The sequence below is a fragment of the Schistocerca nitens genome, chromosome 1 (assembly GCF_023898315.1).
Source record: "Schistocerca nitens isolate TAMUIC-IGC-003100 chromosome 1, iqSchNite1.1, whole genome shotgun sequence".
NCBI classification, from domain to species: domain Eukaryota; kingdom Metazoa; phylum Arthropoda; class Insecta; order Orthoptera; family Acrididae; genus Schistocerca; species Schistocerca nitens.
This window is the reverse complement of record NC_064614.1, coordinates 1,279,617,233-1,279,630,558: the sequence shown is the minus strand read 5'-3', so window position 1 is coordinate 1,279,630,558 and position 13,326 is coordinate 1,279,617,233.

Genomic DNA, 13,326 nt, shown 5'->3' with positions numbered 1-13,326 from the left:
TCTCGATTTAGAAGGACAATGCAGGGAATCCAGAGTATTTCATATGGACGCTAATTGTGTGTTACTTCGTCAATGTGAGGGAGCGAGGGATGCAGTAAAGGAGGATTAATGCATCGGAAAAGAGATAGGCGGAACCCCAAAGAAAATCCTATCGTTTCCGTAGAATCGTATCTCGATTTTGAAGGACAATGCAGGGAATCCAGAGTATTTCATATGGACTCAAATTGTGTGTTAATTCGTCAATGTGAGGGAGCGAGGGATGCAGTAAAGGAGGAATAATGCATCGGAAAAGAGATACTCGGAACCCCAAAGAAATTCCTATCGTTTCCGTAGAAACGTATCTTGATTTAGGAGGACAATGCAGGCAATCCAGAGTATTTCATATGGACGCAAATTGTGTGTTAATTCGTCAATGTGAGGGAGCGATGGATGCAGTAAAGGAGGAATAATGCATCGGAAAAGAGATACTCGGAACCCCAAAGAAAATCCTATTGTTTCCGTAGAAACGTATCTCGATTTAGAAGGACAATGCAAGGAATCCAGAGTATTTCATATGGACGCAAATTGTGTGTTAATTCGTCAATGTGAGGGAGCGAGGGATGCAGTAAAGGAGGAATAATGCATCGGAAAAGAGATATTCGGAACCCCAAAGAAAATCCTATCGTTTCCGTAGAAACGTATCTCGATTTAGAAGGACATTGCAGGGAATCCAGAGTATTTCATATGGACCCAAATTGTGTGTTAATTCGTCAATGTGAGGGAACGAGGGATGCAGTAAAGGAGGAATAATGCATCGGAAAAGAGATACTCGACTCCCAAAAGAAAATCCTATCGTTTCCGTAGAAACATATCTCGTTTTAGAAAGATAATGCAGGGAACCCAGAGTATTTCATATGGACGCAATTTGTGTGTTAATTCGGCAATGTGAGGGAGCGAGGGATGCAGTAAAGGAGGAATAATGCATCGGAAAAGAGATACTCGGAACCCCAAAGAAAATCCTATCGTTTCCGTAGAAACGAATCCCGATTTAGAAAGACAATGCAGGGAATCCAGAGTATTTCATATGGACGCAAATTGTGTGTTAATTCGTCAATGTGAGGGAACGAGGGATGCAGTAAATGAGGAAAAATGCATCGTAAAAGAGATACTCGGAACCCCAAAGAAAATCCTATCGTTTCCGTAGAAACGTATCTTGATTTAGAAGGACAATGCAGGGAATCCAGAGTATTTCATATGGACGCAAATTGTGTGTTAATTCGTCAATGTGAGGAAGCGAGGGATGCAGTAAAGGAGGATTAATGCATCGTAAAAGAGATAGGCGGTCCCCCAGAGAGAATACTATCGTTTCCGTAGAAACGTATCTCGATTTAGAAGGACAATGCAGGGAATCCAGAGTATTTCATATGGACGCAAATTGTGTGTTAATTCGTCAATGTGAGGGGGCGAGGGATGCAGTAAAGGAGGAATAATGCATCGGAAAAGAGATACTCGGAACCCCAAAGAAAATCCTATCGTTTCCGTAGAAACGTATCTTGATTTAGAAGGACAATGCAGGGAATCCAGAGTATTTCATATGGACGCAAATTGTGTGTTAATTCGTCAATGTGAGGGAGCGAGGGATGCAGTAAAGGAGGAATAATGCATCGGAAAAGAGATACTCGGAACCCCAAAGAAAATCCTATCGTTTCCGTAGAAACGTATCTCGATTTAGAAGGACAATGCAGGGAATCCTGAGTATTTCATATGGACGCAAATTGTGTGTTAATTCGTCAATGTGAGGGAGTGAGGGATGCAATAAAGGAGGAATAATGCATCGGAAAAGAGATACTCGGATCCCCCAAAGAAAATCCTATCGTTTCCGTAGAAACGTACCTCGATTTAGAAAGATAATGCAGGGAACCCAGAGTATTTCATATGGACGCAATTTGTGTGTTAATTCGTCAATGTGAGGGAGCGAGGGATGCAGTAAAGGAGGAATAATGCATCGGAAAAGAGATACTCGGAACCCCAAAGAAAATCCTGTCGTTTCCGTAGAAACGAATCCCGATTTAGAAGGACAATGCAGGGAATCCAGAGTATTTCGTATGGACGCAAATTGTGTGTTAATTCGTCAATGTGAGGGAGCGAGGGATGCAGTAAAGGAGGAATAATGCATCGGAAAAGAGATACTCGGAACCCCAAAGAAAATCCTATCGTTTCCGTAGAAACGTATCTCGATTTAGAAGGACAATGCAGGGAATCCAGAGTATTTCATATGGACGCAAATTGTGTGTTAATTCGTCAATGTGAGTTAGCGAGGGATGCAGTAAAGGAGGAATAATGCATCGGAAAAGAGATACTCGGAACCCCAAAGAAAATCCTATCGTTTCCGTAGAAACGTATCTCGATTTAGAAGGACAATGCAGGGAATCCTGAGTATTTCATATGGACGCAAATTGTGTGTTAATTCGTCAATGTGAGGGAGCGAGGGATGCAGTAAAGGAGGAATAATGCATCGGAAAAGAGATACTCGGAACCCCAAAGAAAATCCCATCGTTTCCGTTGAAAGGTGGCTACACTGAGCCACAGCGACAGAGATCGCTAGAGAGCATTGTTCCGCCGTCTCCACGGGAGTGATTATTGAGATGTCGTAGTGGTCAGTGCTTGTCGAGGACTCGTGGTAGTCAGTTCGTGTTCAGATGTGCTAGTAGGGAGTGCTTGCTGAGATGAGATGCTGAAAGGTTCTTGTTGAGATGTGGTAATAGCAAGTCGGTGTGGAGATATATTGTAATTATGAGAGTGATTTTGGTCAATATATGAAGGTAACGAAACTTGATTTATTTTTCATTATTTCCATGTTTTAAATAATGTGTCATTACAGGTTCAGTCAACAAAGCATCTGGCTTGTGTTCTTGGATTAGAGTGTAATTGTGGTTCTCTTGAGTAATTATGGTATTTGTATTTTCTTTAATTAATTCAGTATAAATGGTATTTGAAATTCTTGTCTTTTGAAGAAGAACCGTGCCAGATGTGTACGTTGAGTCACACTCCCACACACAGAACAGTGATACTTGTGCTTTGGTTTCGTAGGTTTCATAGTTGCTGGGGACTTAATTAATTAATTAATTAATTGTGTTAATGAAAATTTCCATATCATTCCTTGTTGTTGTTCTATGCAGTCAGATACCGTAATAATACTAGTCAGGGCCAACCGTTACGAGACTTCGTAAACGGACAGACAGCTACTAAAGCAAAAAAAATTAAAATTATTTGCATTCAACTTTTATTAAGCCCCCATGCACGTGGCGACCACTGCTTCGGATCGTCCCTTGGAATCTTCTGATTGTAAAAATAGTAGACAGTAGCATTGTTGTAGTAACTTGTAGTTTAGTAATTATAGTCTGTTTTGCATGTGTAGATTTGGTAATTGTCATTCTTATAATGGTATTTTTTCTCTGAATTTGATTTGTTGTCTTGTATACGCGTTTGACGATTTAGTGCAATTATTTCAATTGTTCGTTAATCGTGTTTGAGGGAAACATTTCGAGTGAATGGTATTGTTGATGATAAAGAGTCATTGTGTGTAATTTTCGTACAGTGACGAGTTTTGTTTGTTTTGTAAATGATTACGCGATCAATGAAAAAGGCAAAAATGATGAATAGTGAGAATGATGAAATTGTTGACATGGCGAACTCGCCAAAACAAGAGAACAGTATGTTGAATAATGAAGTGGAAAACAATGTAATAAGTCGGGAAAATAGTCCGGAACCAATTCAAAACTTTTCACAATTAGAAAATTTTCAGAATTCGAGACTAACGACAGAAGATTCTGGAATAGTATCGAACACAGATGTCTATACAGCTATGACGAAGGAAACTGGTTTTGCGAGAAATGATAGGGGCGAAAAGAATTTCGAACCAGATCAAATGGAGCAGTTGATGGGTATAATATTAAATTTGGGATCTGAATTAAAAACACAGATGGGAACAATGGAAACACGAATGGAAACACGGATGGGAACTTTGGGATCTGAATTAAAAAATGATATGGGAACAATGGAAACACAGTTTAGATCTGAATTAAAAACACAGATGGAAACAATGGAAACACGGTTAGATTCACGAATAGGGACTTGTTTTAAAAATATGAAAGATGAATTAAAGAGAGAAATCAGAGAAGAAGTACAACCAATTTTGAATACTCACAATAGTAGATTAGTTGCAGTAGAGATTAGACAAAGGGAACAGGATAGAGAACAGGAAGAAAGAGATCGCGTGATAGTACAAAAATTTTCAGAGTTAAATTTACAACGTGCACACGATAAGGAAGAGATATTTGAGAGAATCGAGGAATCCGTACCAAATGACAGAATAAATAACCTAACACAACAATATGAACAGTTAACTACCAAATGTGTCAACACTGAAACCCGAGTCGCGACACTTACGGAAGACGTAGGTAAACAGAGAGAAAAAATAGGTGACTTATCGGAAAGAGTTGAGGAAATTTCAGATAAATTGACAAATCTTAGTTTACATGGGGACAGAGATTCGGATGATACAGCTCCATTACCATTTGCAGAAACCGAAGAGTACCAGAACATAAATAAGCATGTTGAAAATCAGGGAAAGTTTAATGAACGTGTTAAAAGGGAAGTAGAGGCATTACGAAAGCAAGTCAAACAAATCGAAGGTGAAATTGTAGGAAAAGACAGCAAAAGAAATTTAGAATCACAGGTAGCAGAGGGGTTTGAAGAAAGTAATTTGTTTCATTTACGGGATGCAACAAGAGAGCGCCAGGCGCGCGAACTTGACAATAATCGACATTGGGACTGGGACAGACGCGGTAGGTCTTTGTCGCCACGAGGCGAAAACTTTGACTATAAACACTTTTTGACTGTTCGGAAATTTAAGATCTTCCGCAATTCTAAGAATGACATACATCCATGTTCATGGTTAGATCAATTTACGTGCGCACTTCCGCCAGATGTGCCACTAAGTCACAAACTGAAATTTATGTGCAGCTATTAAAGTCCTCAGGGGATTCACTATACTAAGTGAATATGTACCGTAGCGCTCACAGGGCCCCGAGCTGTAGTGGTGCTATTTCCCTTTTAGTTTTCTGCACCGCTGCCTACTCTTTCACTATTCTTTGCATCTATAAAAAACAACTCTTCTACTATCCATCTATCTAGACAGTAGGTAAAGATTAACCGGATATGACGATTTTACCCGAAAGTGACTTTGGAAATTACCGTTTGGACTTACTATATTTTCTGCAGCATTAATTCGTAGTTTAAATGAAATTTTACCTGTTTATATTCGTGACAATATTACTTCATATGTTGACGACATTCTTATTGCTAAACGTTCTTGGAGTGAGCACAACAAAATTTTGGATTCATTATTACGTATTTTTGCACGAGTTGGCATGACTGTGAACTTTGAAAAATCTGAATTTGGTCGTTCTCAGGTGAAATTTCTCGGTCACATTATTTCTACAGAAGGTATTCTTCCTGATCCAGAGAAACTAGACGCTATTCGTAATTTTGCTGTTCCTACCACAAAACGTGATGTTCGTAGTTTCCTTGGTGTCTGTAATTTTCTTAGACGCTTTGTTAGATTGGATGATTTGGCCACACCTCGGTTTTTCGATCTTGCTGGAAAGTTCTTTTTAAACGAAAATCGGTCGACAACTCTGTTTGGTTAGTTTGTATTCCTGATGAGTGGGTCAATAAATTGATTTGGTACACACATTGCAGTTATGCGCACTTTGGTCCCAGAAAATGCTTTCATAAATTACGAGAAAGTTGTTACTTCAGTAATATGGAAAAACGTATTCGATCAGTTCTTGCCAAATGCAAATTATGTCAACAGGCTAAGCCGCCAACTGTTTCTCACAGAGCACCGTTGTTTCCTATCATTCCAGCGAAATTAAAGGACATGGCTGCAGTCGATTTGTTCGGTCCAGTGGTTCGTTCTACTAATGGTTTTGCGTACACTTTCGTAGCAGTGGAGTTGACATCAAAATATGTGTGTTTTACACCTTTACGCAAAGCAACAGCTCGTTCAGTATCTAACGCTTTCATCAAACATTTTCTTAAAGAAGTTGGTCATGTTGATAAGGTTATATCAGATAATGGATCACAGTTCCGCTCTAAAATTTGGCTTCGTACTCTACGGCGTCGGAAGATTAAACCAATTTTCATTTCACTTTTTCACCCTCAATCTAATGCTTCAGAGAGATGGATGAAGGAAATCAATAAATTGTGCCGTCTTTATTGTCATCAGAATCACAGAACTTGGGATCAGTATCTTCATATTTTTCAAAACATTCTGAATGAACTTCCTAATGACTCAACTTCTTTACCGCCTCTATTGATATTAAAAAATAAAGTACCAACAAATCGCATTTCTGAAATCGTTCCTTTTCCGCCTTCACGGAAACTGCGGCATTCTGAAGTTGTCAACCTGGCTCTACGAAATATTGCGTCTGCGGCTGCTAGAAGAGAGAAATCAGCGAAACGTCCTGGTCGTTTAAAAATCTTGTCAGTTGGCCAGAAGGTGTTAATTAAGTCCCACCGTTTATCTCACAAAGGAAAAGGATTGTGTCGCAAATTTTTTCTGCTTTATAACGGTCCATTTAGAGTTCGCAAAATTATTCATGATAACACTGTTGAAGTAGAAACTCTTAAATCTCGGCGCTCTAAGGGAATACATCATATATCGAACGTAAAAATTTTTGTGGAATGACATACTTTTGAGAAACCAACAGCTACATGTAAACACGAAGAGAGTACAAGGATACCGCGCTGTGTTTTGGCGGCGGCACATACTCAAAGCAACAGTCAAGTCGGCGCGCCGCACAAGGCAGTCGTTAACCGCAAACAATCACTTTCTACGTCACGCGCCTACAGCTGATCGAGCGCTCAGTGCGAATGCACTGACAGACGTAAACAAATACACAGTCTAATTTCTCCGACTAAATTCTGTATAAAGCTATGGTGAGTTTATAAATTATGTTATTAACGTTCAGTATTTTTCAGGATACGGTTGTGTAAAATATTTAAGACCTTCAGGTAAATTCTGTGCATGTCCGACGTTAAGACGACTTACTATGGAGAAAATTTCAGGAAGAATGTAATTTCGAAAAAAAAAGTAATAAGCTAAAAAGGGTAACTATTGATTGAGTTTATTTTTCAGGTAACATAATTCCACTTAGGTACGTACTTTAGACGTAATTTGCTGCTTGCGATTACGTGATTCATACTTTGTGCTAAATTTCATGTTCTATGAATTTACTTGTGAAGCGACGTGCTTGTGTACATTTGTTGATTTTGACAATTATTGATTAATGAACAGTGTTATTACTTGTGTATATTATGCATCGCTTGGCTGCTATGCTTTTTCACTGATGTCATATTTTTCTATTATGTGCCTGCTGTGCTTATTATTTAAATTATAATTGTCACCTGATTAATTGTGCTGATGTGGTTAGATATGTAAGTTATACTTTGTGATTTATCTGCTTGCGCCTTCATGTGTACTTATTAAGATTACATATGAACATTTATTTGCTTATGTCGATGTGATGCTAATGACCTGTTTATTGTGTAAGGCATGTTTGCTGCTGTGCGTATGGATTGCATATTTACACATTTCTGTTTTGTTGTCATAACTACTCTTCAATCTAGTATATAGAAATGCTGATATACTGTGTACAAATATAGAGTTTAGGTTACACTGTGGTATTAATTATAGATTGTTCGCTTGGCAGAGCCTCGTTGTAAGAATTGTGCTGCATCCACTTGTTGACATTCTGTTCTCTACTGGTATATTTACTCGCTATTGCATGTTTTGCTTACGCTCAGTGCCTTATACTTTTAAGATAAGAAAATGAACTGCTATAATTCGACGAACGACATTAGTAAAAGAAAGTCATAGAAGTCACATGAGCTGAGGTTTTATGGAAGCTGTATAAATTTATGCTAATAGGAAGGAAGCTAACGACATGACATACCAAAACTAGGTTTAGACCATTGACAGTTATTACACTGCATTTTTCGTGAGCAATTGAAATAGGAATTGACAATTGACACAAAAAATACTCCACATGTTTGCTTCTGCTATGATTCTTGAAGTGGTGTACACACTGTGAAATGTTATGATCATTCACACTCCGTAATCGTACTTAATTACTGAGAGTTATTCGAACTAATGTCTGTTAGAGGTCATGTATGCATTTCTTTTATTTAATGATGGACAAGGAACCAAAATGTATCTTATAATTTATAATGAGTAGAAAATTTGGGTCAGATGGATTACACAGAGGTTGTGTGTGGACACTGTGTCTTCGGATTGTATGGGATGCTGAATTGAAGTTGCACTAGGATTTTGTCTGTACTTGTTCGAGGAGACTGACTAGAGGAAAGAGTTGTTATGGAAGTGAAATGATATTGGTGCTGAGGTTTATATGTATCGACGTATTATTGAGGTATTGAGATTATGTGAAGTTGATGATTATTCGAGTTTCGTGGACAAGAGGTAAGGTAAATGAGGTATTATTGAAGTATTAAGATTAAGTGATGATGATGATTATTGGAGTTTTGGTGAATAAGAGGTAAAGTAAATGAGGAGCATATTGTTTTTGTGGGTTTATATGGAACAAGGAGGATGAAGATGGCAGACTAGAACACTAAAGTGGGAGGAAGATTATCTACACACACACTTTGTTAAATCAATAAGCAGTATACACTTTTTTTTGAGAGAGGAAGCATTTGCATATCTTGGCTCACTGACAGTTGTTCAGCAACCGTACATTTTGATCTGGCTTGGCAAACATTGGTCTTGACATGATGACTATGACGTTGACTTAACTATTATTGACTGTTATACATTGCTGCCACTACTACTTGATACACATGATGAACATAAAATTTTGATAGAATTGCATTTACACAGTTAACACTATTCAATTACACAGTAGTACTTAATGTGGATGAAAGATGAGTGGATGTGTTTTGTGTGTTTTCCTTTTCTAATCCTACCCACCTATCTCCTAAATATTATTTTATTTGTTGGTAGTGGCTTGCAGTGACACCCACAAATGTTATACTTTTACTGGTATTTGTGTATTGTAATAGTTAAAAGGACAATTATCTGATATCATTTGTGTGTTTGTTATGATTTGTATGTTTAATGTAAAAGCATTGTATGTGTATTCAAACTATTGTTCATGCCTGAAATGTCTGATTAGTGATGGTGCTGCACTTTTCAACATGATGTGTGACATTTAGTCATGTTTAATTTCTGCTGATGAACTGTGTGATCAGTGATTGTAAAAAAATTATGGACTGTTACTTGTACCTTTTCTACATGATTGGTGCCACAAGGACATGTTTAATTTCTGCTGATGAACTGTGTGATCAGTGATTGTAAAAAAAATTATGGACTGTTACTTGTACTTTTTCTACAATATTGGTGCCACTAGGACATGTTTAATTTCTGCTTATAAACTCTGATGAACAGTGTGATCAGTGACATTGTATTTTATGGAACTGCTTCTGCTGAGAAATGTGACTTGTTGCTGTGTGCACCTACTCAACATTGCTGGGTGCCACTGATGGACTGCTTCTACTGAAAAGATGTCACCTGTTGATGTCTGCACCTGCTCAACATTGCTGGGTGCCACTGATGGATTGCTTCTACTGAAATGAAGTCACCTGTTGCTGTGTGCACCTGATCAACATTGCTGGTGCCACTAATGGACTGCTTCTACTGAAATGGTGTTACTTGTTGGTGTCTGCACCTACTCAACATTGCTGGGTGCCACTGATGGATTGCTTCTACTGAAATGAAGTCACCTGTTGCTGTGTGCACCTGATCAACATTGCGGGTGCCACTGATGGACTGCTTCTATTGAAAAAATGTTACTTATTGGTATTTGCACCTGTTGACCATTGCTGGGTGCTACTGCTGGAACTGTCAACTGCTTATTCTTGGGCTATGGAAAGCGTTTATGTGAATATTTGTATAAACTGATTTTTTGTGTATTACTGTTTGTGAAAAGCTATGAGACTCTTACCTGCACATATTCGTCATTGCTGACGCTATTGATTGAACTGTTTAACAACATAATACTTGTGTAAACTTATGTAAAGTCACATGTATGAAAGAAATTGTATTGCTTACTGTATTTTATATATTAGGTTATTGAAAGGTCAGTGCAAAAGCCAAATTTTATCTAGTTATATGATATTTACGTATTAATATTATCTTTTATTTTTGTCTGTATTTATTGACGAATTTGGTGGTATTTTCACCACCAATGCTGGCAAAAATACCATCAAATTCTAGCTGTGGGGGAAGGGCATATGAAAGGTGGCTACACTGAGCCACAGCGACAGAGATCGCTAGAGAGCATTGTTCCGCCGCCTCCACTGGAGTGATTATTGAGATGTCATAGTGGTCGGTGCTTGTCGAGGACTCGTGGTAGTCAGTTCGTGTTCAGATGTGCTAGTAGGGAGTGCTTGATGAGATGTGATGCTGAAAGGTTCTTGTTGAGATGTGGTAATAGCGAGTCGGTGTGGAGATATATTGTAATTATGAGAGTGATTTTGGTCAATATATGAAGGTAACGAAACTTGATTTATTTTTCATTATTTCCATGATTTAAATAATGTGTCATTACAGGTTCAGTCAACAAAGCATCTGGCTTGTGTTCTTGGATTAGAGTGTAATTGTGGTTCTCTTGAGTAATTATGGTATTTGTATTTTCTTTAATTAATTCAGCATAAATGGTATTTGAAATTCTTGTCTTTTGAAGAAGAACCGTGCCAGATGTGTACGTTGAGTCACACTCCCACACACAGAACAGTGATACTTGTGCTTTGGTTTCGTAGGTTTTATAGTTGCTGGGGACTTAATTAATTAATTAATTAATTGTGTTAATGAAAATTTCCATTTCATTCCTTGCTGTTGTTCTATGCAGTCAGATAGCGTAATAATACTAGTCAGGGCCAACCGTTACGGGACTTCGTAAACAGACAGACAGCTACTAAACCGAAAAACTAAAAATATTTGCATTTCATAGAATTAAGCCCCCATGCACCGTAGAAAAGTATCTCGATTTAGGAGGACAATGCAGGGAATCCAGAGTATTTCATATGGACGCAAATTGTGTGTTAATTCGTCAATGTGAGGAAGCGAGGGATGCAGTAAAGGAGGAATACTGCATCGGAAAAGAGATACTCGGAACCCCAAAGAAAATCCTATGGTTTCCGTAGAAACGTATCTCGATTTAGAGGGACAATGCAGGGAATCCAGAGTATATCATATGGACGCAAATTGTGTGTTAATTCGTCAATGTGAGGGAGCGAGGGATGCAGTAAAGGAGGAATAATGCATCGGAAAAGAGATACTTGGAACCCCAAAGAAAATCCTATCGTTTCCGTAGAAACGTATCTCGATTTACAAGGACAATGCAGGGAATCCAGAGTATTTCATATGGACGCAAATTGTGTGTTAATTCGTCAATGTGAGGGAGCGAGGGATGCAGTAAAGGAGGAATAATGCATCGGAAAAGAGATACTCGGAACCCCAAGGAAAACCCTAACGTTTCCGTAGAAACGTATCTCGATTTAGAAGGACAATGCATGGAATCCAGAGTATTTCATATGGACGCAAATTGTGTGTTAATTCGTCAATGTGAGTTAGCGAGGGATGCAGTAAAGGTGGAATAATGCATCGGAAAAGAGATACTCGGAACCCCAAAGAAAATACTATCGTTTCCGTAGAAACATATCTCGATTTAGAAGGACAATGCAGGGAATCAAGAGTATTTCATATGGACGCAAATTGTGTGTTAATTCGTCAATGTGAGGGAGCGAGGGATGCAGTGAAGGAGGAATAATGCATCGGAAAAGAGATACTCGGAACCCCAAAGAAAATCCTATCGTTTCCGTAGAAACGTATCTCGATTTAGAAGGACAATGCAGGGAATCCAGAGTATTTCATATGGACGCAAATTGTGTGTTAATTCTTCAATGTGAGGGAGCGAGGGATGCAGTAAAGGAGGAATAATGCATCGGAAAAGAGATACTCGGAACCCCAAAGAAAATCCTATCTTTTCCGTAGAAACGAATCCCGATTTAGAAGGACAATGCAGGGAACCCAGAGTATTTCATATGGACGCAAATTGTGTGTTAATTCGTCAATGTGAGGGAGCGAGGGATGCAGTAAAGGAGGAATAATGCATCGGAAAAGAGATACTCGGAACCCCAAAGAAATTCCTATCGTTTCCGTAGAAACGTATCTCGATTTAGAAGGACAATGCAGGGAATCCAGAGTATTTCATATGGACGCAAATTGTGTGTTAATTCGTCAATGTGAGGGAGCAAGGGATGCAGTAAAGGAGGAATATTGCATCAGAAAAGAGATACTCGGAACCCCAAAGAAAATCCTATCGTTTCCGTAGAAACATATCTCGATTTAGAAGGACAAAGCAGGGAATCCAGAGTATTTCATATGGACGCAAATTGTGTGTTACTACGTCAATGTGAGGGAGCGGGGGATGCAGTAAAGGGGGAATAATGCATCGGAAAAGAGATACTCGGAACCCCAAAGAAAATCCTATCGTTTCCGTAGAAACGTATCTCGATTTAGAAGGACAATGCAGGGAATCCAGAGTATTCCATATGGACGCAAATTGTGTGTTAATTCGTCAATGTGAGGGAGCGAGGGATGCAGTAAGGGAGGAATAATGCATCGGAAAAGAGATACTCGGAACCCCAAAGAAAATCCTATCGTTTCCGTAGAAACGTATCCCGATTTAGAAGGACAATGCAGGGAATCCAGAGTATTTCATATGGTCGCAAATTGTGTGTTAATTCGTCAATGTGAGGGAGCGAGAAATGCAGTAAAGGAGGAATAATGCATTGGAAAAGTGATACTCGGAACCCCAAAGAAAATCCTATCGTTTCCGTAGAAACGTATCTCGATTTAGAAGGACAATGCAGGGAATCCAGAGTATATCATATGGACGCAAATTGTGTGTTAATTCGTCAATGTGAGAGAGCGAGGGATGCAGTAAAGGAGGAATAATGCATCGGAAAAGAGATACTCGACCCCCAAAAGAAAATCCTATCGTGTCCGTAGAAACGTATTTCGTTTTAGAAGGACAATGCAGGGAATCCAGAGTATTTCATATGGACGCAAATTGTGTGTTAATTCGTCAATGTGAGGGAGCAAGGGATGCAGTAAAGGAGGAATATTGCATCAGAAAAGAGATACTCGGAACCCCAAAGAAAATCCTATCGTTTCCGTAGAAACATATCTCGATTTAGAAG